Source organism: Ursus arctos, unplaced genomic scaffold, assembly GCF_023065955.2.
Source record: "Ursus arctos isolate Adak ecotype North America unplaced genomic scaffold, UrsArc2.0 scaffold_16, whole genome shotgun sequence".
NCBI lineage: Eukaryota > Metazoa > Chordata > Mammalia > Carnivora > Ursidae > Ursus > Ursus arctos.
In genome coordinates this window covers 53,614,249-53,641,535 of record NW_026622830.1, presented here as the reverse complement: position 1 = coordinate 53,641,535, position 27,287 = coordinate 53,614,249, and the positions used below count along the sequence as shown (strand labels likewise).

The 27,287-nt window shown below is 41.1% G+C and overlaps 2 long non-coding RNA genes across 3 annotated transcripts in view; both read right to left on the bottom strand.

Annotated features, from left to right (window-relative positions):
• Positions 1–27,287, bottom strand: part of LOC130543852 (uncharacterized) — an 85,295-nt gene that overhangs the window by 31,421 nt on the left and 26,587 nt on the right. The window contains exons 3-6 of one of the 2 annotated variants that reach the window (XR_008959533.1): positions 22,071–22,128; positions 3,668–3,866; positions 1,566–1,732; positions 1,289–1,416 (exon numbers count right to left, since the gene is read on the bottom strand). This is a non-coding gene — a long non-coding RNA (uncharacterized LOC130543852). The remainder of the gene's footprint in view (positions 1–1,288; positions 1,417–1,565; positions 1,733–3,667; positions 3,867–22,070; positions 22,129–27,287) is intronic. The other variant, XR_008959532.1, reaches the window with a different exon arrangement.
• On the bottom strand, positions 5,841–12,566 carry LOC130543856 (uncharacterized). The gene is made up of 2 exons (XR_008959539.1): positions 10,211–12,566; positions 5,841–9,207 (listed from the first exon to the last, which is right to left on the bottom strand). It is a non-coding gene; the product is annotated as an uncharacterized LOC130543856 (long non-coding RNA).

Genomic DNA, 27,287 nt, shown 5'->3' with positions numbered 1-27,287 from the left:
CTCCAGAATCTTATTCAATTGTTTAAATTGCTGCTTTTTCTCATGTACAATGCAAATGAAGAGAGAAACACAGGGGACACATGTGAGATGAGGCGGGAAACACAGCTGCGAGGCACAAACAGGAGTACAGGAGGGAGCTGATTAGCTGAATAATGACCCCCCCCCAAAGATGTCCACGCCCTAATCCCCAGAACCTTTGAGTATCTTACCTTACCCGGCAAATGGGATTTAGAAGGTGTGATTAAATTCAGGTGTGAGAGGGAGCGATTATCCTGGATCATCTGGGTGGCCCCAATGTAATCATGAGTATCCATAAGGAGACAGGAGGATCAGACACAAGGCCATGGGAAGATGGAAACAGAGGGAGAAAAGGTGATATGATGAAGGGCCACAAGCCAGGGAATGCAGGAAGCCTCTAGAAGCTGGACAAGGCAAGAAAATGGATTCTCCTCGAGAGCCTCCAGAAGGCAGAGCCGCACACCTGCCAACACCTTGATTTTACCACACCGAGACTGATTTTGAACTTCTGACTTCCAGAGCTGCAAGGTCATAAAATGCATTGTTTCAAGCCACTGAAAGTTTGTCATTTGCTGCAATGGCACTAGAAGACTACTATAACAACTCACTGTGAGGCCTACTGAGAGTCTATACGATGGCGGTGACCATTTCTAGGTACGGCCATCTGCAGCGTGTGGCAGTGCTGGGCTGGACAGTTGTCTGCCAGAATCCACTCCCCCTCCTTAATGGAACCCCAGGGCTCTGTGTGCTTCCTCCCCTGCAGCCCAGGTGACTCACAGGAAGCTGGCCCCATCCACAGGACCAGGGAACGGTTCTGTTTCGTGGGCCATTCACATAGCCAGCTTCGAATCAGTCAGCGCCTTGTTACTGTGCCAGGAGAGACAAGTAAACTAGGTTGTCCCACTCAGACAAAAGGTAAGAGCTTTACAGAAATATCTGGGTTGTCTCTGAACACGAACAAGGAAGGCAGTGCCCCTGCTGCTGGCCGCCGTCTTACAATCAGCAGGGAGTGGAAGCCAACCCTGCCAGAGGGAAAGGGCAGAGTAGGGAAAACTGTACAGAATCATGGAGAGAGTGTGAATAACCCACATTCTCTGCCAGCCCTGCCATGGGCTGCTTCTATAGGAGATTAAAATACTTCTTTTTTACCTTTAAGACACTTTGAGTTATGGAGTCTTCTTCTGTTAGGATGATACAACCATCCAAACTCATTCGGGGGTCAGACCGTTAGGACACTAAGAAAGCCAGATAATAAAAGTAGATGACTCACAAGTGTGAATGACCAACGAAGGAAAAAAACTGGAACCTTGAATCCGTGGTTAATCTGCTATTCTTGCTACTTTTCATCATCCAAATGTATTCTTCAAGAACGAGAAACTTATTTTCAGTGATGGTTTTCTGAAATTTTGAAACCAGGTAGGAAAAAGTCACAGCCTTTAAACAGACTACTTTGAATTGACTTAACAATCACACAAGATATAATGTAAAATTTATCAAAGAATGGGACTGTGTTTCTTATCTATGATTTCATACAAATTTTTGCCTACCTGATGGGTGAATAAAGGTCTCTCAGCATGGTCCAGAACTAATGGTGTTCCCTGGCTCAGTGAAATTCAGGGTCGTTTCTATTTTCTCTTCCGTGAACTTCTCTTTCATCTCCTTTTGTCTGTTTTTCAATCGGCTGTTTGTCTTCTCATCGGTTTGTAGGCACTCTCTATATATCAGAGGCATGAACTTTTTTAACAGCTCTGATGTTACAGATGCTTTTCACCGTCTGTTGACCGAGTGTGGCTTTACTGTACCTTTTGACATGCAAACTTTTTCAAGTTTGTAAAGTAAAGTGGGACCTCATTTTTTCTGTGGCTTGCGGGTCTTATCTCTACCTAAGGTGGTCTACCACTTCCCAAATGTATATATTCCCCTAGATTGTCTACTAAATTCTTTATTATTTTTTTAATACTTAGACCTTAAATCAATTTAGGACTTAAATCAATCCGACATCTGCTTATGTATGTGATATGAAGCAAGGTTCTGAGACAGAGAGAGAAAGACAGACAGACTGACAGTTCTTTCAGCTCTGAGGGTTATAGATTAGATTCAAAATTCAATGCTACTCTGTCTCATTTTCTAGAAGGAACTTGTGGTTTCTGTCTGGAACTCTGATAATTTTTCTCTTAATTCCTTAAAGTCAAATAGGTTTATGTCTGTTTAGGTTTGTGTCTGTTTAGCTAATTCTCCCTGGGACTCGAAGGCCTTGTTAGTCTAAGGCATGACTTTTTTTCAGCTCAAGTAAATTTTGCATTAGTTCAATGATCACTTCTGATTTTTTCTCCTTTTGTCCTCCTGATACTTGTAAGGTAGGTCTGGACCTCTCCTCAGATCTTATTTATTCATTTCTGATTTCCATTTCTTTGAATTTTTCCTCAGTGTTGTCAGATATTCCTTTGGAAAATCAATTTTGTTCTCAGCAGTGATCGTTACTGTTTACAGTTTACCTATTAAAATTTTAAACTAATGAATTTAAAGTTTTTAATTTTATTTTAAAGATTTTATTGATTTGAGAGAGGGAGAGAGAGAGAGAAAGCACCAGCAGGGGGAGAGGCAGAGGGAGAAACAGACTCCCCGCTGAGCAGAGTGCCCTATGCGGGGCTTGACTCCAGGACCCCGGGATCATGACCTGAACCGAAAGCAGACGCTTAACCGATTGAGCCACCCCGGCGCCCCAAATCTTTCTCTTAAAATCTTCAGTAAGTCTTTTGTTGCTCTTACTGCAATTATATCCCCCTCAGACTTCTTTGAAACGAAGTTTCTCCAGTTCTTCAGTCAGTTCTTATCAAAGCGGTGCTTCTCTGTGAAGATGCTCATTGTCACTCGGGTGTGTGTCACTCTTCCGGCTCAGGCCTAGTCACGCTTCTGGGAACTCCAGGGCATCAGCAAACTTGCTCTAAGTGGACGACACTTTGTGCATAAAACCGTGTCCCTGCCATGAAGCAGCTGCTCTCGAACCTCCTCAAGTGGTTCTGCTCTACCCAGTGCAAAGTCCCTAAGCAACTCAGTCTGCTGGGAAAGCCCCATTTGTCTGTGACCGAGGACCGCAAGAGAGGGAAGATACACCACGGGCCCCACACAGAAAGAGGTCTTCACTGAAGGCCTTGGAGGGAGACAGCCTTTTCTTGCAGGGATTCCATCATGGCATCCTGAAATCCTGAGATGCTCTTCCACTCCTTCCCCTGAGATCCCAAGAGAGCACTTGGCAGTCTCGCGGTCCTTCCCATGGCCCACCTCCATGATTCCCGAGGGCCTTCCTGGTGCTGGGGATTGGTGAAGGCAACCTGATCTTATGCTCTGAGGTCACCGGTACTTGATCAAAGGAGGGAAAATAAGAGGGGGCCAGGAGGCTGCACACCACAGCCACCTCCTCAAAATGTCTCCCTGTCCCCCAAGATCGCCTTGTCATGGCAATGTCAACAGAGCACTGCAAGTGCTACCTCAGAGCTCCCTCTGACACCTCAGCAATACAGAGAGAGCCCACCAATAAAACCAATCCCCATAACCAACATTCTTTAAGAACCAAAAACCCTAATAATCAATTACTTTGGTACGTGTTAGCATATTTTTACCTACGTAAAAGATAAGATGAATGGCATACCTGCATGATTTTGGGCAGTACATCAACTCCATTTTTAGTGTTTTGTGTTGTAGTTAGATACTTTTTTTGAAAAAGAAAGTTACAATCTATTTAATAAAAACAACGCGAGCTGCCATGTATGGAATTTTTGTACTGTAAATGTTTTCATCGTCTCGCATTGTAGTAATGTACACTGGCTTTGGTCTCAAATGGGGGATGTCTGGAAGAAAAAAGAACACATGACTAGGTTCGTGAGTGTAACCCCCACGAATGGTTCAGTTTCTTACTGAGCACATATGTATTTGGTTGTATGAATAGCAACTAAAATTAAAGAACCAGAAATTATAAAAGATGACATCTTTTGGTAGACTTGTTTCTGATTCTGCCTTGGCTACTGTTACTGTTTGCTTGTTACAGCAATGGCATAGAGCTATGGAAGTACCAAGCTAATGACTCTTTGTAACAAATTTGAGACATGACATATTATAATAGTAAAAATATTTTCACATACCTTATAACTAATTTAATCTCATTTTATGACTGAAATAAATCTAAAAGCATATATAGACATTTTTCATCATTTTAGGTATTTTATTATTTTTTAAATCATTTTAGGTATTTTAACATCCAATATTACACTAATCAAATCCACAGGACTTAAGTTTTATATCCTTTTCCCTTTAGATGAATCCAAAGAATAGAATCAGTATAAACTACTTTATGTCTGAAAGAATTCACCTTTGAGATATCGAACACCACCACTTCCAAAGAATTAATAAGAAGTCCCTTTATCATTCTTTCTATTTCATAATCCATACAAAAAAATTACACGGTATTGGATTTGTCCAACTCTCTTACTAACTTTTATACAACTGGAGGTACCTGCATGAGGAAGACAAGTTCTCAACGAATCACTTTTAATTTCAGCATATTAAAGTATGCTATATGTTCCACAGTGAATACAGACTATTTTATAAAACCAGAAACAAGTTCTGAAAAAAATACCCACATATAGACAGCTAATAAATACATATCTCAGTACCTGGAAAGGTTAGTACTTCTACGTCTTCCAAAATGCATCAAGCTTCTGCTGTTTTCCCCTGATCCAAGCGTGCACATGTGTGTGTATGTATATAAACACCCACAGACAACTGAATTAGTAGTCCACATTCCCCAGATGGATTAATGTCTTTTGTGACCTTCTCCCCTCCAACATTGTTCCTGATTATTCATTTTAACTAATTTTTGCCTGCTTTAACTGGGAGAGGAAAATTTGCCTCCCCACCCCGGCATCAATCTAAGGGATACTTGTGTCCTGTGAGCCTTCATTTCTCATAGAAGAAAAACTTTAGCAGTGAAATTAGAAATTTCCTTATGTTTCCTTCCTTTCCGGGGCTTACTCTCCCTAGGTTGCCCAGCTGCCCAAACATCGGCCCCTCCGTAAGAAGCTGTAAGTAGCACCTGCTGGATGAAAGATCCAAGATAAAAGAAAGGCCTACTATGGGCAGCTGCGTGGCCCAGGCTGGCCTGCCTCGCCACTGAGCAAGGTCTGGGGTCACCATACCCCACCACCTGGAAGAGAAGACTTAAGGAAACTTTATTTTAACATTCAAAGATTTGAAATATAATTACGCCAAAAAAAATCATGACACGTGTTGAACTCTTTCTGAGTACAGGAGCCACAGTTCCCCTTTACTACTATGAGCTCAGCTACAAATAGGTAGTTTGTACAAACAGGTAAAATCGTTTATTAGGAACCCTTAAACTTCTTATAATAAAGTGACCGTTAAATATAAGAATAAAATGACTATCTTACTTAAAAATAAACAAAGGTCACTTTGTTTTGTCCCTGTGGACATCCTCTACACATGGCCCAATCAGTACTTCCCAAGTACAGGTTTGTGGATGTTTGTTTAACTTAGCAAATGATGGAAATAAATGAGGAAGATAATACTTTCGAAACAATGTAAAAAGAAATTTAAAACCAGTATCTTGATTCTCCTTATTCTTCCACTCCAAGCTTGCAGCCTTTGGATAATATGTGGGAAAGAACATACGTACATTTACATTTCAACTTAATGTCTACTAAACTGAAATGCTGTTATCTTATTAAAATTCCTATCCTAAATAAAAAAACAAGCGTGACAAATTATGGTGACAAATAATCTTGACAATCATGTAATGAAATCATATCTTTTTTTTTTAAAGATTTTATTTATTTATTCGACAGAGATAGAGACAGCCAGCGAGAGAGGGAACACAAGCAGGGGGAGTGGGAGAGGAAGAAGCAGGCTCATAGCGGAGGAGCCTGATGTGGGGCTCGATCCCATAACGCCGGGATCACGCCCTGAGCCGAAGGCAGACGCTTAACCGCTGTGCCACCCAGGCGCGCCTGAAATCATATCTTAAAACTCAAATGATGACAAGAATGAATACCTTAAAACAAAGTAGTTAACTATGTTAAAGACATTTTTACTGAGAATTAAAAAAAAATCACCCAAAGATATCATGTTTTTAAACTTGCTCTACTCATCACGCCTGTATTTTTTTCCACCTCTCTATAATGATTTAACATTCTTTCTGCCCTTAAAATATTTAGTCAGATGTAATCTCTATTTTTTTTAACTCAAAAAGGGCCATTTATAGTAAACAGGAATTAAGGAAATAATCCCTCACAAGAATTTCACACAATGTTACATGGGTACATGAAAAATCATTATCATCAGAAGGCAAAGCTACAGAAACTTGAAAAGTGCATTGTCTTTATTAAAAGGAATCCACAGGCTAAAATAAGCCAGGCCTGCCAGTCCAGCTACACCTGTCCCAGGTTCTTTTTTTTGTTTCTTTTCTTTTTTTTTTTTTTAGATTACTTACTTATTTATTTGACAGAGAGACAGGCAGAGAGAGAGGGAACACAAGCAGGGGAGTGGGAGAGGAAGAGGCAGGCTCCCAGTGGAGGAGGCTGATATGGGACTTGATCCCAGGACTCTGGGATCACGCCCTGAGCTGAAGGCAGATGCTTAACGACTGAGCCACCCAGGTGCCCCTGTCACAGGTTCCTAATACTGGTTAGCACACAGAGTACTCTAAAGCAGAGCTTCCCAACCTCCTTCATGCTGTAGCCCACTTAGAAAGTGGAAACAACTGTGCAACATCTAAGGTCAAAGGATGAGGGGCTTTGGCTGCCCCTGGGCCAGAGGGGCTCCATGTCAGCAACCTGGCAGCAGTTCTCTGGGGTGAGCCAAGAGAGAAACTCTGCTCTGAGGACTCAGTAGAGAGAAGGGAGGGAAGAAGTGTGGGATGGACATGCACATACAAGTCTGCACACTATTCAGGGGGTTCACAGTCTACATAAAAATCCTCACCCTCTATCACTGGCATCCTTCCTCCAGTGGGATTCTGGGGATTATGTCATATCTAAGGTTGCACAGTTCATTAGTGACACATCTAGAATGAGACCCAAGTGCCCCAACACATTCAATTTCTCGATACTCCCTGCCAATCTCCGCGGACAGATGGAATACTCTACCACTTCTGAACAGGTGGAGTCTGAAATGCAGGTGCAATGGGCCAGTAGGGCCAAAATACAAAGCTTCTAGAGGACAAGAGAATACTCCAGTCTGCTCTCGGGATTTTGGAGTCCTTGTGTTTCTGGTGCTGGATAAAGGAAATGGGAGAGGAGAGCAGACAAGATTACCCAACAGGAAAGAGTAGTCAGAAAGGGAGGCAAGGACTGAATCTTGAGGGACATCAGAGAGAAACAGACCCCTAAAGAAAACTGGCAAGAAGAAAGGGAGGAGGAAAGAAGGAAGAAAACATTAGGGGAAGAGAGAGATCATGAAGCAGGGGCAGTCATTGTCAGATCACCTGAAATACTAAAGTGTCCTTCCTCTGGACTTGACCACTAGACTTGACTCCCCTTCTCAGCAGTGACAGGGAAGGGGCAGGTAGAACTGAGTCTTAGGAGAGGAAGTGGACTGAGCAAAGATTATAACATCAACAAACTTGCTTGTGGAGGACACAGAGACTGGACAGAGTTCCCAGGAAGAACTCAGAGACAGGAGAAGTGTTGGCTGAGAGAAAAGAATTCAGTAGTTTGTTTTTGAACCATATCAGAAATGTAGACTAGAGGAAGGGATCACCTACTGAAATCATGAACTAATGATCATAACTCCATATTCAGTTGGTAAACATCAGAGAAAGGAACATGTGACATCAAGTTGGTCTGGGCTGTTGGCACAAAGAGATATGCTTTCGCCCCATCTTCCGGCCTGCCCTGCCTATTCCTGATATGCCCATTCAGCTTCTAGGCCTGCCTCCTCCCCGATCCCGCCTTGCTAGCATAGGATTAGGGGTCAGGAAGAAGAAAAGAGGCAAGAGTAGATGAATATACTATGAGGGAATACAAAATATATATGGGTCTCTGCCCCACTTCCTGGAATAGGGCCCCTAAAACCCTTGTAATTTCCTAAGTGATAAGTGCACGAGGAGCTCTTTTGTTTTAATAACACAACTCGTAGAGGTCTCGTGGGCTCCCAGATGGCTCCTGAGTGAGAGGGCTGGTCACCAGAAAGACCACGCCATGATTAGAACTTCGAATTTTCAGCACCCCCATCCCGACCCCTCCATTCCTCCAGAGAGGGGAGAGGGGCTGGAAGTGGACCATGTCTATGTGAGGAAGCCTCCATAAAAATCCCAGTAGCAGGGGTTTCAGGGAGCTTTCAGTTGAGTGAACATATCCACGTACCAGGAGGGTGACAGCTCCACAGGGACAGACATTCCTGTGCTTGGGACCCTCCCAGACTGTACCCCTTGTGTCTGCATTTGGCTATTCATCTGTATCCTTTATCATATCCTTTAATAAGCTGGTCAACGAAAACAAATGTTTCCCACAGTTCCCTGAGCCACTCTAGCAAATCAGTCAAAGCTGAGGAGGAGTTGTGGGAACCTCTGATTTGTAGTCAAGTTGTTCAGAAGCTGTGGGTAACCTGGGGCCCTCCTGAATGTGATGGAACAGTCTCATGGGACTGAGCCCTTAACCCGTGGGATCTGACGCCATCTCAAGACAGACAGCGTCAAAGCTGAGTTAAACTACAGGACATCCAGCTGGTGTTGCAGAGTTGTCTGGTGAGGGGAAAACCCAAACACTTACTCACCGTAAGTGCTAGAAGCAAAGTGCTCTCTGTGAATGTGGTAATACTACGAAAGTGATGGAGAACTGAATTATTTTTCTTTACATACGCACTCACACAAGATAGTATGTATGCCAGGTCTTTGCTGATGTGAACTGACACATATTCTATTTCTAGCAAAGTATCACAAAGAATCACCTCAAGGAAAAAGCAAAGATACAAAATATGGATAAGCAGGAAGAAAAGAAGCAATGTCTTCTCTTTCCCATCAAGAGTAAGACCATTACTGAATTATCCATGATTCTGCTCTTACGTGAATAACCATATATTTCGACAGTATCTGAAGAAAAAAGCATGTTTGGTCCTCAGGGATCTTTTCCGCTCATATGGCTGGCAGGAGAGGAGTGATTTCTTCTGGATATATCTCTGCTGCAGAGTGGGGAAAAAAGGAGAGCTCTTTCACCAAAGTTAAAAGGACTTTTTAAAAATGGCCTCTATGAAAATACATCTGCTGCTCCATTGGAACCTGCTCACACTGTACTCCAGGCCACTGTGCATGAAGGGCTTCGAAATACGATACAAATGTCCATGACGCCCCCTCTCCCTCTCTTTCAAATTCTGCTTTGGTCAGCTTAAGATCAAGTACCTGTCATTGGGCAGTCAAGTGATATGCATTAATAAATCAGTGGCCCTAACTGCCAAGTTTCTTGAAAACTCACAGGACTCAAATGGCTGCCATTAATACTCCCAGGAGGCCACTACTGTCCTTCCATGAATGCTGCATGAAAATACAGAGCTGGCCAAAAAGAGCCTGGATGAGCAGATGAATGTCCACTCATGAAACAATCATCATGAGGACAATAAACAGTAGTTCAGGATGGTGGATGTAAATCTCATTAACAGCCACGAAAACACTCCAGACGCACCACGTGTCTCTACTTCTTGCTATTGCCAACATCTGTCCCCTCCCTTCCATTCCTGTTTCCACCACTTCAGTAAATTTCTCCTGTCATCATTTCATATAAAATAGGCTCTGATTCTTCCAATTCTAATGTCCGTAAGACTTTCCTGTGAATATGAGCAGGGAGTAGTAATTCCTCCTTTGAACCCATCTATGAAATAAAGATTTCTATTCAGGATAATGGCAAACCGAAGAATTCCTCAATGTAACTTCAAGAGTCATTGCAACCTGTGAGGTCTGCTAATGCTCCTCACCATGAGCCACACTAGGGTTAGGACTGATGAGTGTCTCCGGTGTACAGGGCCCTCGGGATGACATGATCGCTGCGAAACCAGGCACGAGGCAAGCACAAATCAGCACCTGCTCTTCTGCACAGTGTGTCTGAAGTGCTTGAAGCCACAGAAGAAACAGCCTGATTCCTTCACATCTTATCTAAAAACAAAATTAAAGGTGACAAAATTAGACACTTACATGTTTATGCAGAGATGCACTGCAATGCAGAATCAGTCCTGAGAAAGAAAAACTAGAAGTTAAAGTTACTGTTAAATTCCTGCACCAAGTTCTTAGTGACAAGGAAGCAGGCGTGCTGCAAGAAGCACAAGGATTAAGAGCTTGGGGTCTGGAGCCACAGTGCCTGGGCTTGAATTCAGGCTCTGCTGCTTGCTGGCTGAGCTGTGGCCAGTGGAGAACCACTGAACTTCCCTACGCGTTAGTCTCCCCCTCTGTAAAATAGGGATGATAACCGAATTTACCACAAAGCACTCGTACAGGGTGAAGTGAGTTACAACAGTGCCTGTATCATCAACAGTCAGTTATCCTCAAAAACAATGCAAAGATAATTTTCCTCCAAATTTACACTGTGCTTTGAATAGGGTTTATGTCATATCACTACAACATTCACATGTATAATGCAGTGTCCTTGAAAAATCTTAGAGCTAAATAAAACCTTGAAGACCTGGTTCAATGGGACAGGGCAGCTCTCCATTTCCCTGCCTCATGTCCCTACTCTGCTCTCTCCAACAGCTTCCCTGGGCTCTGAACGATCAGTATGACTTGGTGACATACATCAGTACCAGCATATGGGCCCTTTGTCCTCCTCTACACTTACTTTCAGCTCCATCCCATTCTTAGAATTTATAAACACAGGTAAGAACTTCCGTTTCTGGATTTCTAAATGGCTGAAAGGATAACACCAATAAAAGAAATGAAATAAGCAAAAAAGATGAAAAACATGTCAGATGAAGCTGAAAGATGCAGTGAGCTCCAAATGTAGGCAGGTGAGGGACTGGCTGATCTCCTCTCAACTACACCAAGGTGGTGCAGATTCCTCAAGAGGAAGTGTTTAAGCCAAACGTGAGGCTCTGCAGGAAAGCCAAAAGAAAAGGGGGAGGGGAGGGGAGGAGCCCAAAGGAGTGGGAGGGGAGGAGGGGAGGAGGAGGGGAGGGGAGGGGAGAGGAGGGGAGGAGAGGAAAGGAAAAAGAAAAGGAAAAGGAAAAAAGCAGGCTTGGCTGGCTCCCCATAGAAGTAAAATACACTAAGACAGACACCCTGTGTGGAGACAGTTCTACTCCATCAACAGTGGATTCCAAGACACACTCAGACATGCCCATGGACAGGCCACTGCTGTGCACAAGACTTGAGGACCACTCACACCCGTCCCCCTTCCCCAAGCAGGCAAAATAAGTGGTGACATTGCTGAATACAAGAGATAAAAAAATGACACGGCTCTATGTATCTCTAACCAAATCATATTAAATTTAACAGGAGGAAAGTTTCTACAAAATTCTATTACGTTGCCAACTTTTTATGTTAACTGTATTTAAGTTAACAAAATGTAAATAAGGCCAATAATAAACATGAGGTCACAACCTGATAAGTTTTAACTAGAAGACTATTAATTGAAATAGGAGGGATAAAATATGGAATCTATTGTGAGGCTAAGAATAGTTCACCTCCCTTTTTCAGCATGTAAGAAATAGTTCACATCAAACTTAAGTGGCTATGAGTGTTTAAATAAGTATAAAACAAAAAATATTCGAACTTATCAAAGGTACACACAGAACTACAAGGGAATAACCTCCCATAAAATACGTATCTCTGGCTGGCTTCTTTTGCCACTTACGTTTTAGGGTCATCTTATCTAGCATCGAATAGTATATATCATTATAAAAGGTATGTTTGTTTTAAAATAAGCCAATGTTAACCTAAAGTACAAGATTGATGTGCTGCAAAGAGGTAAATATTCAACAGGAAGGCTCTGCTGCTCTTTTCCCCAACAAGAGTTATCAAAACCAGCAAAAATTATTCAGAGACAACTATAATTTTAACAAGATTACTGGGGTGAACAGAATCCAACACATGAACGCTGAAGCTCGGAGAGGAACTCCAACCCCGTCCCTTTCCTGATGATAACAGTGGAGCAGTTAGCGCCTTGCCAATGGTTCCTTGACTATACACAGCAAAATCAAAATGCGAACTCCGAATTCCAAACCCTGAATCCCAAGCCCTGTTCTCTGAATAATATTTAAAATGTCTATCACAGTAAGTTATGAGATAAGAACAAAAGCTCTAACAATATTTGCCATATAATTTTCAATTTAAAATAAAAAGTAAGTTGAGTGGTTTTTAAAGATCTTTTTTCCCTCAAAATGGCCCTCTTTTGTCACTTTGTGGCACTCATAAATTTAAGAGTGATGCAAAATGCCATTTCACATTCACCTAAAATAAATACTTTTAATAGAATTTCCAGTGCGTAGAAGCTTCTTTAAAGTTGAGCCTCAAAAACCGAGTTAGAAATAAAGTACATAAACTTATACCATACACACAAAAAAACTCAAAATGGATTAAGATATATTTTAAAAGATCAGTTTTAGAAAGAAAATATGTACTTGTGACAAGATACAATTTTTAAAAAATAAAAGAAAGATGACCTTCAGAAAAAAGCAATGTCATAGGAGAGAGAGATCTTTAAGATGAAAGTACTTTAAGTATGAACCTCTTCAAAACTCTTAAAAGAGTCAAAATGATTCGTATTAAAGTAACATACATGCTCGCCATGGATTATGTGTAAATATCTCATCATGCGTAAAATAAATGATTTTTTTAAATTTCTAAAGTTAAAAATAAAACTGCTGCTCACAGAACATTTTTACGAGAACATTCTGTAAATATTCAAAACCGCACGTTTCTTTCCTTGTGGTGACAATCACATTTATGGGTTCAGTCCTCTAACGGAACTCTGGTCACTGTCAAGGAGAAGGAATCAAAGTTTACTCAGAACTACACCAGTCAAGTGCAAAACCTTTGGTGCTGCATCCCACTTCAACGACAAAAGTCTCTCTTATGAGGATGGAATCATATTACCTATCATCCTATAAATGTGTTCACGTCTTAGTATGGAGATGGCTTGGCAACCCAACTAAATATCAGATGTAGGCTCTAAACGGGATCTTAACCTTCAAGAAGGAAGTAATTTTTAAAAATGAAAATATATTAGAAGTTAGGGAAGAGAACATGTCCTCCCAAATTTTTCTGGGAAAAAAGAACTATTAAGATCTCCTGATGAGAAGGTTTATGCAATAATTAAAACTTGGACATCAAACCATATTTTCCCCACCAATGTATTTTAAAGAGATGTTCCAACAAGAAACAGAACCAGTCTCGACAAATTGCTACAGATCATCTTTATGTGGATAGATACATGCATGTTAGTTAAATGCATACAATTTTCTAACTGTTGTGCCATTTATAATACTGAGGCTTAGTGGAAACTCACCATTGTTATGACCAGAGTACAGCACTAAATTACCAATGCTTTGTGAATGAGTGAGGGAAGTTAAAGTGCCCTCCTCCCTCTACTTCTCCAGTCACCAAACCATCTCCAGTAATTTTTGGTCTAGAGCCAGCACTTACTGGGCTAAGCTCTCTCACAGCTACAGTTCAAGTGCCTGTGCTCATGGGACTGTTTTACCCCATACCTCTCCTTAACCTGGGGCCATGTGCATCCATTCTTTGTCAAAGTCCACTGTGCCTTAGTTTAATACTGGCTCCAGTATGCCCATGAGGACCTCATGTGGTTGGCACTGTCAACAGACACTCCACTCAAGAGATTTGAGATAAATTCTGCACACACAGCTCTCTTTCCGGACATCTGGCAAATCCATCATCTTGCAACACATTCTTGGAAACACTTTCTCCTGGTCATTGTGCATGAGCACTGGGGCTCGTCAGCCCTTTCTCTTCTTTGACTAGGTCCACAGTTTCAACTTTTACATTTGGCCTACCCACAGCTGCCTATATCCACTCATTTCTCTTTTTTTTTTAATGAAATTTTATTATATTATGTTCATCACCATACAGTACATCCCCGCTTTCCAATGCAAAGTTCGATGATTCATTAGTTGCGTATAACACCCAGTGCACCATGCAATACGTGCCCTCCTTACTACCCATCACCGGTCTATCCCATTCCCCCACCCCCCTCCCCTCTGAGACCCTCAGTTTGTTTCTCATAGTCCATAGTCTCTCATGTTTCATTACCCCTTCTGATTACCCCCCCTTTCTTTATCCACTCATTTCTACACGGAGAGAAAAAAAAAACTTATAGAAAAGACAGCCTTTACAAAGAGACATACAGACTGTCTGATCCATATCTGCCAATAGTCCCTGACTTTTTTTGAAATTCACCTGATAATTTGTTAGAGCAGCAATAGAAAATGAATACATACATATTTGATGTAGCCCATCTTGTTGTATTCAGAAACTCCTGTATGTGTGAAGCAGTACAGGTTGGCAGTTACAAGCCAGAGTCAGAAGTCAGACTGCTAGGGTTGAACTGATTCTATGAACTTCTAACTTCTATTGGCTAACTTTGATTGTATTTTATAAATATTCTTTGAATGTGAGTCTTATTGCTTTTCAGGAGGGCTGGGTCTAGGACAAGAAGAGTGAGGGGTCTGCACAAGATTTAAGGGGACACCAAAACTCAGTAATCAAAGTAAGTAATATTTTAATACAATACTTTCTAAAAATCAAAATTAATGCAAAAAAATCCATGATGAACACTATTAAAGTTGAAATAAGTACCAGTGTTCAGCTAAGCCATACCGGAGCTTAAGGTAAAAGGAAAAATGTGTACCACTATAGATATGTTTTGATGTATTTTTAATGGTTCATTTTTTCCAGAACATTTAAACATTGAAAAAACAAAATCTCAATACTGAACAATCAAAAAAGATTAAAACTCATCATTAGCTTAAATATTTTGTTTATAACACAGAATGCATTATAATTTTACTTTCCTGGCTTTAATGGAACAAATTCAGCAACATTTTCAAATCTTCGCTTAGCTTACTTTTAGTTCTGAGAATTGCAATGCTTGACAATTTCTCTTGACAAAGTAACAATCTTTTAGATATCTTTTTAAGGCCACTAGTTCACAAAGATAGTTTTAATAATTTTAGCATTAGAAAATGGATTCTTATTTGGTTTTAATTTTTAAAAAATTCTCTCTGTATCATGCCTCAAGCCAATTTATAAGCAAAGACAGTATACCACACCAGGAAAAGTACAAGAACACAGAGAAACCCCCTTTGGGGTGCTGGCGTACAAGGTGTGCTGAAAGTTGCCAGTTGAGCAGGAACACAGAACTTTCTGGCACTACAGTATCTACAATAAGCACTCGGGAGCGGCAGTCCACTGGAGGAATCTGAAATTAATCTCAAAAGGAATCAAGGACCTAAATGTGAATCATACTAACTATAGCATTTCTACAAGAAAACATAGAAGGTCTTTGTGATCTTGGCTTAGGCAAAGATTCCTTAGACGGGACACCAAAGACACGATCCACAATAGAAAAACTGATAAACTGGACTTTATAAAAAATTTTTAAAAGTTTACTCTTTGAAGGACACAACTAAGGGAATGAAAAGACAGGTCAGAGATGGGGAGAAAAGATTTCCAAGCCACATATTTGACAAAGTACTTAAATCTGGACTATATAAGGAACTTCCAAAATTCAATAGTAAGAACACAAACAACTCAATTAAACAAAATGTTCAACTGATGAATGGATAAAGGAGATGTGGTTCGTATCTACGATGGAATATTCCTCAGCCATCAGAAAGGATGAATATCCACCATTTGCATCGACATGCATGGAACTAGAGAGGATTATGCTAAGTGAGATAAGTCAAGCAGAGAAAGACAATTATCATATGGTTTCACTCATATGTGGGACATGAGGAATAGCTCAGAGGACCACAAGGGAAGGGAGGGAAAACTGAATGGGAAGAAATTAGAGAGGGACGCAAACCATGAGAGACTCTGGACTCTGGGAACCAAACTGAGGGTTACAGAAGGGAGGGGGTGGGGGAGGGGTAAACAGGTGAAGGGTATTAAGGAGGGCGCCTGTGGTGATGAGCACTGGGTGGTATACGCAACTAACGAATCGCCAAACACTACACCAAAAACTAATGATGGCTAATTGAACCTGATAAAAATTGATAAATGTTTTCATAAAAAAAAGTCCCATCAATTCAAACATACACACTGCCAAAGACATACAGTTGGCAAATACCACATGAAAGATGCTCAAGATCATTAGTCATTAGAGAAATGCAAATTAAAACCACAATAAGATACCACTACCACTAAAATAAAAAGACTGATCACACTAAGTGTCAATGAGAATGTAAAATAACTACAAGAACTACAAGAACTCTCATACTGCTGGTGAGAATATCAGCCACTATGGGAAGAGTCTGGCAGTTAAACATATGACTCGATATGATTCAGCCATTCCATTCGCAAGAGTCAGGAAAGCACATGTATACATAAAGACTTGTACACAAATGTTGCAGTGGCTTTGTTTATATTCAAATACTAGAAGCAGCCCAAATGCCTATCAACAAGTGACTGGATACACAAACTATGGTGTATCTATACAATGGAATACTGTACTACTCAGAAATGAACTATTAATATATTCACCAACACAGAAGAATCTCGAAATAATTATGTTGACTAAAAGAAGCCAAACAAAGAAGAGTACACACTGCACGATTCTATTTCTGTAAGATTCTAGAAAATCAAATTAATCTATAACAACAAAAAGTAGATCAGTGGTGACCTGGAGACTGGGCAGGGAGGTGGGAAAAGGGCATGAGAAAATCACTGAGAATGATGGCTATGTTCATTCTCTTGATTGTCATAATGATTTCACATTCTCTTGATGGTCAAGATGTTATGTATAAACCTATGTCAAAACTTCTCAAAATTAACATTATCTACACATAATAGTTTATTGTATGTCAATTATACTCCCCCAAAAGAACTGCTTTTTTAAAAAGGAAAAAACAGAGGAGGTGGCCGGCAAGTAACTAAATGAAAGATCAGAAGGACAGAGGTTGTGCTCAGATACAGGTCTGCATGATGACAAGGGGGCAGAAGATAAAGTCGAAACCATGGAGGGTGAGCGGTCGGGGAGCTGATGGGTAACTTGGCATGAAGGCAAAGGACTCGGAGACAGCAAAGTCATTAAAAAAAAAAAAGGCAAGTAAGCAGAAGATCAGAAGACATGGCGGCAACGAGGAAGGACAAGTTCTAGTCAAGGGAGAAGTTTCTACAGAGGGGGTGGTGGATGAGGTCTGGAATGGGCTTTGGAGAAAAGAAAGACCACGATCTCACCCCCACAGGCCTGAGGGAGACAAAGAAGCCTGAGAGAAAAGCCAGGGTTCAAAGAGCCGAGGAGGTGAAACCAAGAGGCTGAGGCTCTAGGGCTGTGGCTTAACCCAGTAAGAGGATTTCCAGAGGACTGAGTACAAAGTGGGAAGGAGGGCAAGAAATGCAGGGTAATGATGATGAAAGCACCCCAGAGATGACCCTGGGAAGACACCAAGTGGGTCAAAGGGGCACTAGGCTCAGCCATCACCTGGTAGACACAAAGGCATGCAGGGTCCCCGTAGTTCAGCCTGGCCGAGATGCATCTCTGGGGGAGTCCTAGTGTAAAGTGCACAGAAGACCCTGTTTCCTCAGGAAGAGGGGGCTGTGGTGTGTCCTGACTATGAGGGACCCAGGGAGGGCTGTCGGGCTCAGGCTCCCCAGCAGTAGTTAGAGCTCAGTGAGCTGTAGAAACTTTGAGAAAGAAGGCTGCTCAGAGCACTGTCAGGCCACTGGGTAGCCCCAGACATAACACGAGGGATACTCTTACAAAGTCATCAACAAATCTGCAGTGTATTATGCATTGGTTTTTATATTATGTATCAGAAGAACCTGGCTGAGCAAACTAGATGAATAACGACTCCTATAAAAAACACATATGAGGCACTCTGTGAACCTTCCATTTGAGCCCACTCCTTTAAACTCAAGGGCTACTTATTTTGAAGATTTTTGATAGAAAACATCTCTAGTACAAAACAAATCCTTCCACCCACAGCAAACATTTACCGCATACAGGCATAGCACTGTACGCCGAACGGGACAGGAAATGTGCTTCCTAGAGACTCATGAGCAGTAAACCCTCTTAAAGCAAACCCACAGAACTTGAATCCTGTACTGATGACGCATGGGCACATGAAAGGGGGCCAGAGCCTGTCCCTGCACCAAATATTCTTGGTTTACTGATGTGCCATTCTTTATCATCTCCTCACATCCTATCAGCTCTCATTATTACAGAGATAAGGCTTCAAGTGCCCACCCTTGTCCACCATGACGTATTGGCCTAAAATTGACTTTAGGAAAATCTTCCCATTCATCATTAGTCATGGGAACATACAAACAGTTGAGTAGGAGGTTGGCAGACATCACAGTTGGTGAGTGTTCTGTCAGTCACCTCCCTTATCTTCCTACCCTCTAAACCTCACTTGAAGCAGTATCTCTAGATGCCTGGAATAATGAACGGTGTTCATTTCACATGACAACACTGAGAGTCCAAACAGGCTTCCTCATTCAATGGCTTATATATAGCAAGGAGCCAGCCTTTACATCCTTACGCATAGAGAAATGTATAGACTACTTTCTCCCTCTAAAAACAGTTTAGAGAGAAACAGAACCTCTCTCTTTGCTACTGACAAAACAAGATGGCAGGATAAGAAACTGACTTCAAATGGACTTCACACTGTGGCACTTGATGCTTCAAATTAACTTCTTCTTTCTCTGTATAAACCTGGCTATCTGATAGGTCTGAGAACTTTGAAGACTTGAAGAATATAGGAGTTGCTCTTATTTTAGGTTTCTATACTTAGGGACATTATTTGTAGTGTGTGACAGGAAGCATACCAAATCAGTGGTGTGTGAACCCAGCTTCAAGGTTCTAACTCAGTATTCCAGAGTACCTTGGCCACTACCAGCCATGGTAACATTTAATTAAGTAGTTTATACAGGAGTGGTCTTCAGATTAGGTAAGAAATATTAGATATCTAGAATATAAGAGATCTAAAATGAGGGATACTAGGTATGTAGAGTGTCTGGAATAGACTAGTGAAAAGCTTCCTGTCCTAGCCCCAAGAGGTTTCGAGGAAGTCCAGAAGATACCGATGCTATGGAAATATTGAACGCACATTCCTTCCTTTTGAAATCTGGTGTTTCCTTATAGTCTCAGTTTTTATAACTAACTTGGTCAAGACCTTGAGTGACAAAATGGTAGCCATTTTAACAAATCCAAATAAACTGAGAAGAATGCAAGAGAATGAGGTCAAGAAAACGTGTAGAACTGCTCATCCACAATCGCTTATCAGCAATTTCAAAATCCAAGAAGCTATGAAAACAAAAGCTTTTTGTGTGTAATTCACTAGTGGACAGGACCTGATCTGCATCTGAACTCATGTGGTGGCAACACCTGACTAACCTGAGGTTATTTTGGATGTAGTTATCCCACTGATGCCAAATAGTCATATCTTAGGCTACAGAAATAAGAATTCTCTTGGTTACAGGGTGCTGTCCAGTCCCCTGGGCTGTTACATATAGACATCAACATTGTGTTAATGTTTCTTGAATGTCAATAGACCACAGTGCAATTCTAAAATCTGAAAAATTCTGATTCCAAAGTACACACAGCCTGAAGATCATAATAAAAGATCTGGAGACCTAACCACCAACTTCTACCCAGTTTGATAAATCATGCAAAAATACATTTATCTGAAAAGAGCCTGTTTGATTCAAGTATTAAGCATATAAGCATCAAAATAAGGTTGATTTTATATGCAAATGCTCATACTTTAACATTCTTTTTTTTTTTTTTTTTTTTAGATTTTCTTTATTTATTTGACAGAGAGACAGCCAGCCAGAGAGGGAACACAAGCAGGGGGAGTGGGAGAAGAAGAAGGAGGCCCTCAGCAGGGAGCCTGATGTGGGGCTCGATCCCAGGACCCTGGGATCACACCCTGAGCCGAAGGCAGACATTTCACGACTGAGCCATCCAGGCGCCCCTTATACGTCAACATTCTAAAACATGACTCATCCTGACCGTGTCACACAGACAGCTTATTCTATACACTAGATAAACTCGCTTATTCTACACACTAAACTAGATAAACAGCACCTGTTCTTATGCTGGCTCAGGAGACTAGTACTCTGCAATCCCAACCCAAGAGTCACTGTTCTCAGTCAGACACTATTAAACTGGGTAAAAAGCTAACTGTACCTGCAATCTTAACCAGTCCATGTGGTCATAGTAGCCAGAATTAAGGTAATCGGATAGACCACCTCCTAGATACATAAAGTTTCACAACACAAAGAGCAAATGAGTTTCTACACCCATTCCCAGTAAGTTTATTCAGGCTGAGGGGGGCTATTAAGCTTCAGACATTTTAAAGTACTCTCTGTAGAAAATGAGTAGGGTTTTCATACATACGATATAAACAGAATGAACGGATTATATCTAGCACAAATAAAAAGGTCTGCATGCAGTTATTTCTCATTTTCGTCTATTTCTCCCACACCATGGAGTGTTACAAATCCCTACGATTCCCCTTCAGATTGTACTTACCATTTCATTTTTAAATTTTTACTTTAAATACACAATGTTGAAGTAGCAATTAACAGAAATGCTATTGATAACGCTAAAATTTAAAGGGAAACTTTCTTTGTGTATTTGAAAGATTTAAAGACCAAGGCATCTACCCTCAAGTAATGATATCATCATTCAGTTAAGTAGATGTATTTATTATATATATTTCACTAAACAGTTCAGTTTCTATCAGGGTCAGTTATATTTTTCAAATAAATAGTACTAAATTAAATTTGGGGTTCTGAATTTTGAAATACCCACTGAATGTGCCATGTTCTTTCATGTCCCATGTCTTTCACAGATCGATCTCCCATCTAGGAAACCCTTTCCACACTCATATTTCAAGGCTCAGGTAGAGATTACCTCTCTTGAAGCCTTCCTCAAGTCCTCTGAATAAAACTGTTCGACTTTCTTCATTGCTACCATTACACTTTTCGTAGTGACAATCATACTGTAATTATTTTTTTTTCTCACCTATCCCCCACCCCGGCAATCAGCTTATACAATACAAGCATGGTGAGATATTCTTTGCTTCTGCCCCAGGACTTTGTTTCTCCCTCAAGAGGTATTTGAATGAATGAATGAATGAATGAATGATCAGAGAGTTAACATCCCATTATAAGGTTATGTTCTCCCAAATATGATCATCTGGCATGGAGGAAAAAGGGAGGAACTGTCAGTCTTCAAAGGCGGAAAGACCAAACCAGACACTCTCTAAACAAAAAGGAGGAGTCACAGTCAGTAGCACAAGTTACACCAGTTGTGCCATGAATATTAAATCGAGAGGCAACATTGTTCGATGTCAAGAGCTGCAGAGAAAGGGCAGACGTGGTAACATGGCTATATTTCAAGTTCCCTCCCGCTGCCACACCCTAAAGCATTCAAACAGAGTAACTCTGCATCGATGATAAAATCTTGAAGAACAAGATATTTTTGTAAGAAAAAAATGAACAATTACTTGAAAATACTCTGGATCAACTGTTTCTCAAACAATTTTGTGCACAAGAGTCCCCTGGAGCTCTTGTTAAAAACGCAGCCTATGATTTGGTAGGTCTGGCATGGGCCTGACATTCTGCATTTTCTAGCTCTCAGGTGAGGCTGATGCTGCTGGTCTATGAAGCGTCCTTTTTAAGGAGCACCTGTGGCAAGATAGATATTCTGTTTTCCTCCAACGTCCAGGTTGGACTTGTCTTACTTTTAACCAGCAAACCCTTCTTACCATCCCTTGTTATAACCCAATCTTGATGGTGCTAATTATAGAAAACATTTTGAAAATTCGACTGGAAGAAATCTATATCACTTTAAAAATCTTTAAATTGTTCTTACCTATACTCTGGTAATGCCATCGAAAGAAAATTCGTTCAGGTAGAAATTGCAGTATTTTCTATAAAACAAATTTAAAAATTGTTAAGATATAAAGAGAAAATAAACTACACATTTCATGACAGTGCTGTATGTGTGTGTGTGTGTGTGTGTGTGTGTATTTCAGAAAAGAAAAAAAAACTATTTCTAATAACATAAGTAGTGCACTTCACCCTGTAGCCCATGGGACAGTGTCTTTTACTTGCCCCAAGCAACCTTCCTTCCCTGAGTGCCTTAAAAGCATCACTGTTCCACATTTAATTCCTCCTAAAAGAAAACAAGAAAAAGAAGGGGAAAAAAACCCTCGAAGGATCATTTTATCTTAATTGAATCATAGCCATTGCTTAAATTCATATTAAAATAATAATTTCTCAAATGCCAGATTTCCCCAGGTTTCTGCTTTTTCACCTTCCACTTCCCCATTCCATTATCATCATTATTAGTCTCTGGACAAGGACCAGAGTCGGAAGAAAGATGAACAACAAGGAGGATAAGATCATGAGCACACGGATGAACAACGACATGAAATTGCTGCCAAGAATTTCTTGAAATTAATAGCTAAAAATAAGGTTAGGATTGCAGTTAGGAATTCTACCCCCTTCACCCCACACATTGGAAGATACAATAAAGAATGAATATATGATGTACGAGAGTATTTGGCTAATAATAGCAACTTTTTCAAAAAAAAAAAGACAAACCCCAAGTACGTTTTTTTTTTCTTTTTTTCCCCACTCTAAAATTAGTTTTGATCAAGTTACTCTTGGGTCATAAGATTCTTTGTACTTTATCTGCACCTACCTTTTTAAGAAGTGTAGAAATCCAAAAACTGGTCAAAATATATTTCTTGGTATTGATAACACATGACTATTTTACCATGAAAAATCCTCATTTTAGGTTTATCTAGGCTAATACTCTACCATTTTGAAAGATGAAGGTAAAAAACGTATATCCCGCTCTCCTGAATAAGTATATTTCCAGGCAGCTAAGAACCTGCCTCCTCCATTTGAGCCAGCCCGAGGTTTTGCTTTGTTTTCATTTTCTTGTCTTAACTTCCCCCTGGGTCAGTGACATATACCTGTATTACTTCATTTGTTCTCATTTGGCAACAGTGAACAGGTAAGAACATCCACTGAGAAAAGGCATGATAGGTCCACTTCCAACAGAAGCGAGGGACTTTAAAAGGCAGACTCCTTGCTCCACCTGGATGTTTCTCCACCCACAGCCCAGTGCTGATGGCCTCGCCTCACCATCCCTCTGGCTGCAAGCATCACCTCCCCACAGAGGCCTCTCTGGGCCTTCTTTCTGGGCACCACCTCACCCCTGCTCTGATGCTTTCTCTACCACCTGTTCTGTCATCTTCCTAGCCCTAACCCCTAGCTGAAGTGATGTGCACGTTCACCCATTTGAAGGCGGTATTCCCTCCCCCAGAGTAGAGGACCCACAAGAACAAGAACGCCTCTGTCTTTTCTCGGAAGTGTCCCCAGCACCAAGAGCACGGTTGGCACATAGCATGTGCTCAAATAAATACTCAGCAGAAGAATTATGCGTGCTTTTTACTTGCAGAACTGTTTTGAGATTTACAAGTACCCTAATCTTTGCCTTGGTCCTCTGTTCACGTTAACATACAATGTACCTGGGTCTTTCCTTACATGTCATTGACTTAACGGTATTTACATTAAAATACATTAAAATGTGTGGGCATTTCTTAAACCCTAAACTTAGTAAAGAAAACCCAAACAACAACAACAAAAAAGCTGTATAATTTAAAAGAACTAATTTTTCAATATTTGACAAACATGATAAAATATAAATGCATTCAGTTATGGCCTTTCTTATAAATTCTTCATAGCACGCATCGACACAGATGAAAATGCTATATAAACTACACTGAAGACTATTTCCGATTATATATATTAAAAGCAGTATGTGGCTGATCACGTGCTGACAATCACTCACAGGAGCTCTCTCCTACATTTCCACTTCAGACTCTCTCTAGAACATGTGGGCTCGGCATCTCATAAGCTCATAACTCTAAAGGGTATCTTATATCTTGTTTTACTACATGTTAATGCGGACATACACTCAAACACACTTATATACACACAATGGGCACATGTATATCATATCCCATTTAGTGAAAAATACCTACACACTTGATACCAAACTTGGTATTTGAAATGCAGGAATAAAATAAATATTCATAAACTATTTAGTTCTTCCTCTTAAGGGTTTCGTGATTAATGGGCGAGAGAGGTGATACAGAAAATATCATTCAGGAAAAAAAAAAAAAGGCTGACAGAAATTTCTCTGAGCTGCTGCAGAGGGGAGGAGGGGAGCACCTCATCTCAGCAGAAGCTTCACGGAATGGTACCAGGAAAAAAGGACACTTGAGCTGAGACTTACAGAACTAATTAAATTAGCCTCGTGGAGAACAGGCACAAAAGGAAGAGCATGTGTGAAGGCCAACAGGCAAAGACAGCCTGGGACCTGAAAGGAACAGCAGCAGCAAGAGAGCCCACTTGGCTGGCAGGTAGGTGAGGAGGGGAGAAGGGCCTGGAGAGGCAGGTGACGCTATGATCTCATGGAGCACTGTGCATTCACTGAGCGGGTTCCAGCTGGACGGGAATTGAAGATGGCTGAGAAGAAAGGCAGAGATATCAATGAAGAGGCAACGGCAGCATTTCAGAGGAGGAATGAAGTGGCCTGGACAGAGGTCAGCAAGATAAAGAGGAGAAGCATATAATAGTGATATGTAGTAGGTAAAACTGTCAAGGCAGTGGTCAGAGTACTTGTGGTGAATGGAGGACTCAAGAATAACTCCCCAGCGGCTCAGCAAATGGCAATACTTCTATCTAAGATATCAAATCTAGAAGGAATCCCAGCACGTCAAGTTTGGTTCTGGACATCCTGGAAATGGAGGTGTCAATGGACTTCTTCAAGGAAATGTTCTAGACAATTAGATATACGGGCCTGGAGGGCAGAAGCAGGATTTGGATGGTAACAGGATATAGGTAGCAGCTGAACATGTGTGTGCATAAGATCCCTCTGAGAGAGCTTAAAAAGAGATGAAAGGAAACCCTGGAGATATCAGTGCACTCAATTTCTCCAAAGACAATAAGGATGAAGAAGGAAGGGGCGCCTGGGTGGCTCAGTCGGTTAAGCATCTGCCTTCGGCTCAGCTCATAATCACAGGGTCCTGGGATCGAGCGCACCATCGGGCTCCCTGCTCAGTGGGGAGTCTGCTTCTCCCTCTCCCTCTGCTGCTACCCCTGCTTGTGCTCGCCCTCTCTCTCAAATAAATAAATAAAATCTTCTTCTTCTTCTTTTTTTTTTTTAAAGAATGAAGAAGGAAGAGCAGAAGCTGGAGACAAGTATGCACAGGTCAAAGAAGAAATTTTGAATTTCCCAGGTGTTTGCACGTTTATTTGTCTCAGAGATTAAAAATACTCATTACTATTTATATATAAATACTTAGAAAAAGTTAAACAACGCTGGAAAATATAAGAAAACTGATGTAAATGAAATATAAGAAAAGTGACTTCAATATTAAATCAAGTGAACTCAGCATTATCTGCTGCCTGAAGAACCCATAACCTTTGTCAGTCAGACATCAACCACCAGGCAGGATCGATCAATCTATAAATTGTGCAGAGACAAATAAATGGCTTTTTGGGGGGAAAAATCAAGTGGTCTTCACCTTGCAATATACACCAACATGTGTATTAGATGAGTAATACACAAAAGGAAGTAAAGGTAAAAACCAGGTTCTGTTGTAAGTGCCATTATGGTAAAAGGGAATCAGAAGAAGTAAAAATAAGTACGTTCTCTATGGAATATTTTAATAAGAACCCACGCGAGCACTGTCCTACCAACAGAATGTACACCTCAACATGCCCATGAGCTGCAGACAAGGACACAGACAGGAGTATAGGACCGAGAGAGCTGTCTACAGATTGTGGGAAAACATCACAATAAAGAGAAAATCAATGACTCTGGACCTGAGAATAAGGACCAGAGTCTCAGCAGTCAGGCTGCTGCTGACCACATGAGCAACTCTAGCACCCAGAAAAAGCACGGCCTGGAGATGGCCTAGGAGGTTTCCAGACTGAAGAGAGGCCTCCGTTCACATCTAAGTTTTATGGTTCTAACTCATACTTCCCTTCACTGAAAAATTTATTACACAGGCTAGTTCGGTATGTTTGATAACAGATGAATAATGATCAGCAGGCTGAGTTCTCTGAGGATAGACACTGCGGTGGAATTAGGAGTGCCCTGGTTTACTGTAAAGGAACATCTGTGGAAGGGAAATGAGGAAGTAGGAGTGGCCAGGGAGCCTCAGACCACCACACAGAGCTAAAAGTCTCTGCCAGCTTAGCAGAAGCGCCACAGCAAAGATGATGCATTAGAGGGGTCTGGTGTGCCTGAAAACGGCTAGGTCCTTGTACCACCACCTTGCTCAGTCAATGGCTGGGGATGAGAAGAGGTGATTGTGGCTGGAGAGCTGAAGGCACTGACAGCCTCGGGCTGCCAGCTAACCCTGCTCCTTGCAGCTCCGTAGCAAATTCTTTCTTGAAGGGCGATGTGAGCAGCACATCTCTCTGCCACAATAATCTTCCAATGATTAATTAGAATATTTTCATCATAATAAGAGGTTGAAGTACTAAGAGCAGTGCACCCGACTCCAGGGACACCGTCTCTGCTGACATTGTTTCTTGTCAATGGGCTGCTGCCTCATGTTGACTGAAGCCTAAGCCCGTTGAGTCCTTCCAGGCCTTCTTCTGCTTCCTACTTTGTAGTTCACTCTTCCTGAGTGAATGGCACGGCAGTGACTCAGTATCCTACTTTCTCATGCATTCTCCACCAAGGGCACTGGGCACCCCAGCTGCAGTCCGGGATATTCTTTTGATCCCATCTAGCCACTTGAAATTAAAACAGCGTATAGAAGATGCTGAGAGAATTACTCTACGGATTCAGGATAGATTTGATATTGGACTAGATGAATGCTTGGTAGCATGCCCACTGTTCTTCAGACCTTTACTTTAGTCAGGAAACCAATCTGGCACTGAATCATGCTTTTCAGCTTTCCAAAATACTTATCTGTCTCCTTGATTTGGGTTTATTTTCTTAATGTGCAATAGAGAAAAATGTCTTTTTAATACAAGGAAAACTAAAGAACATAGC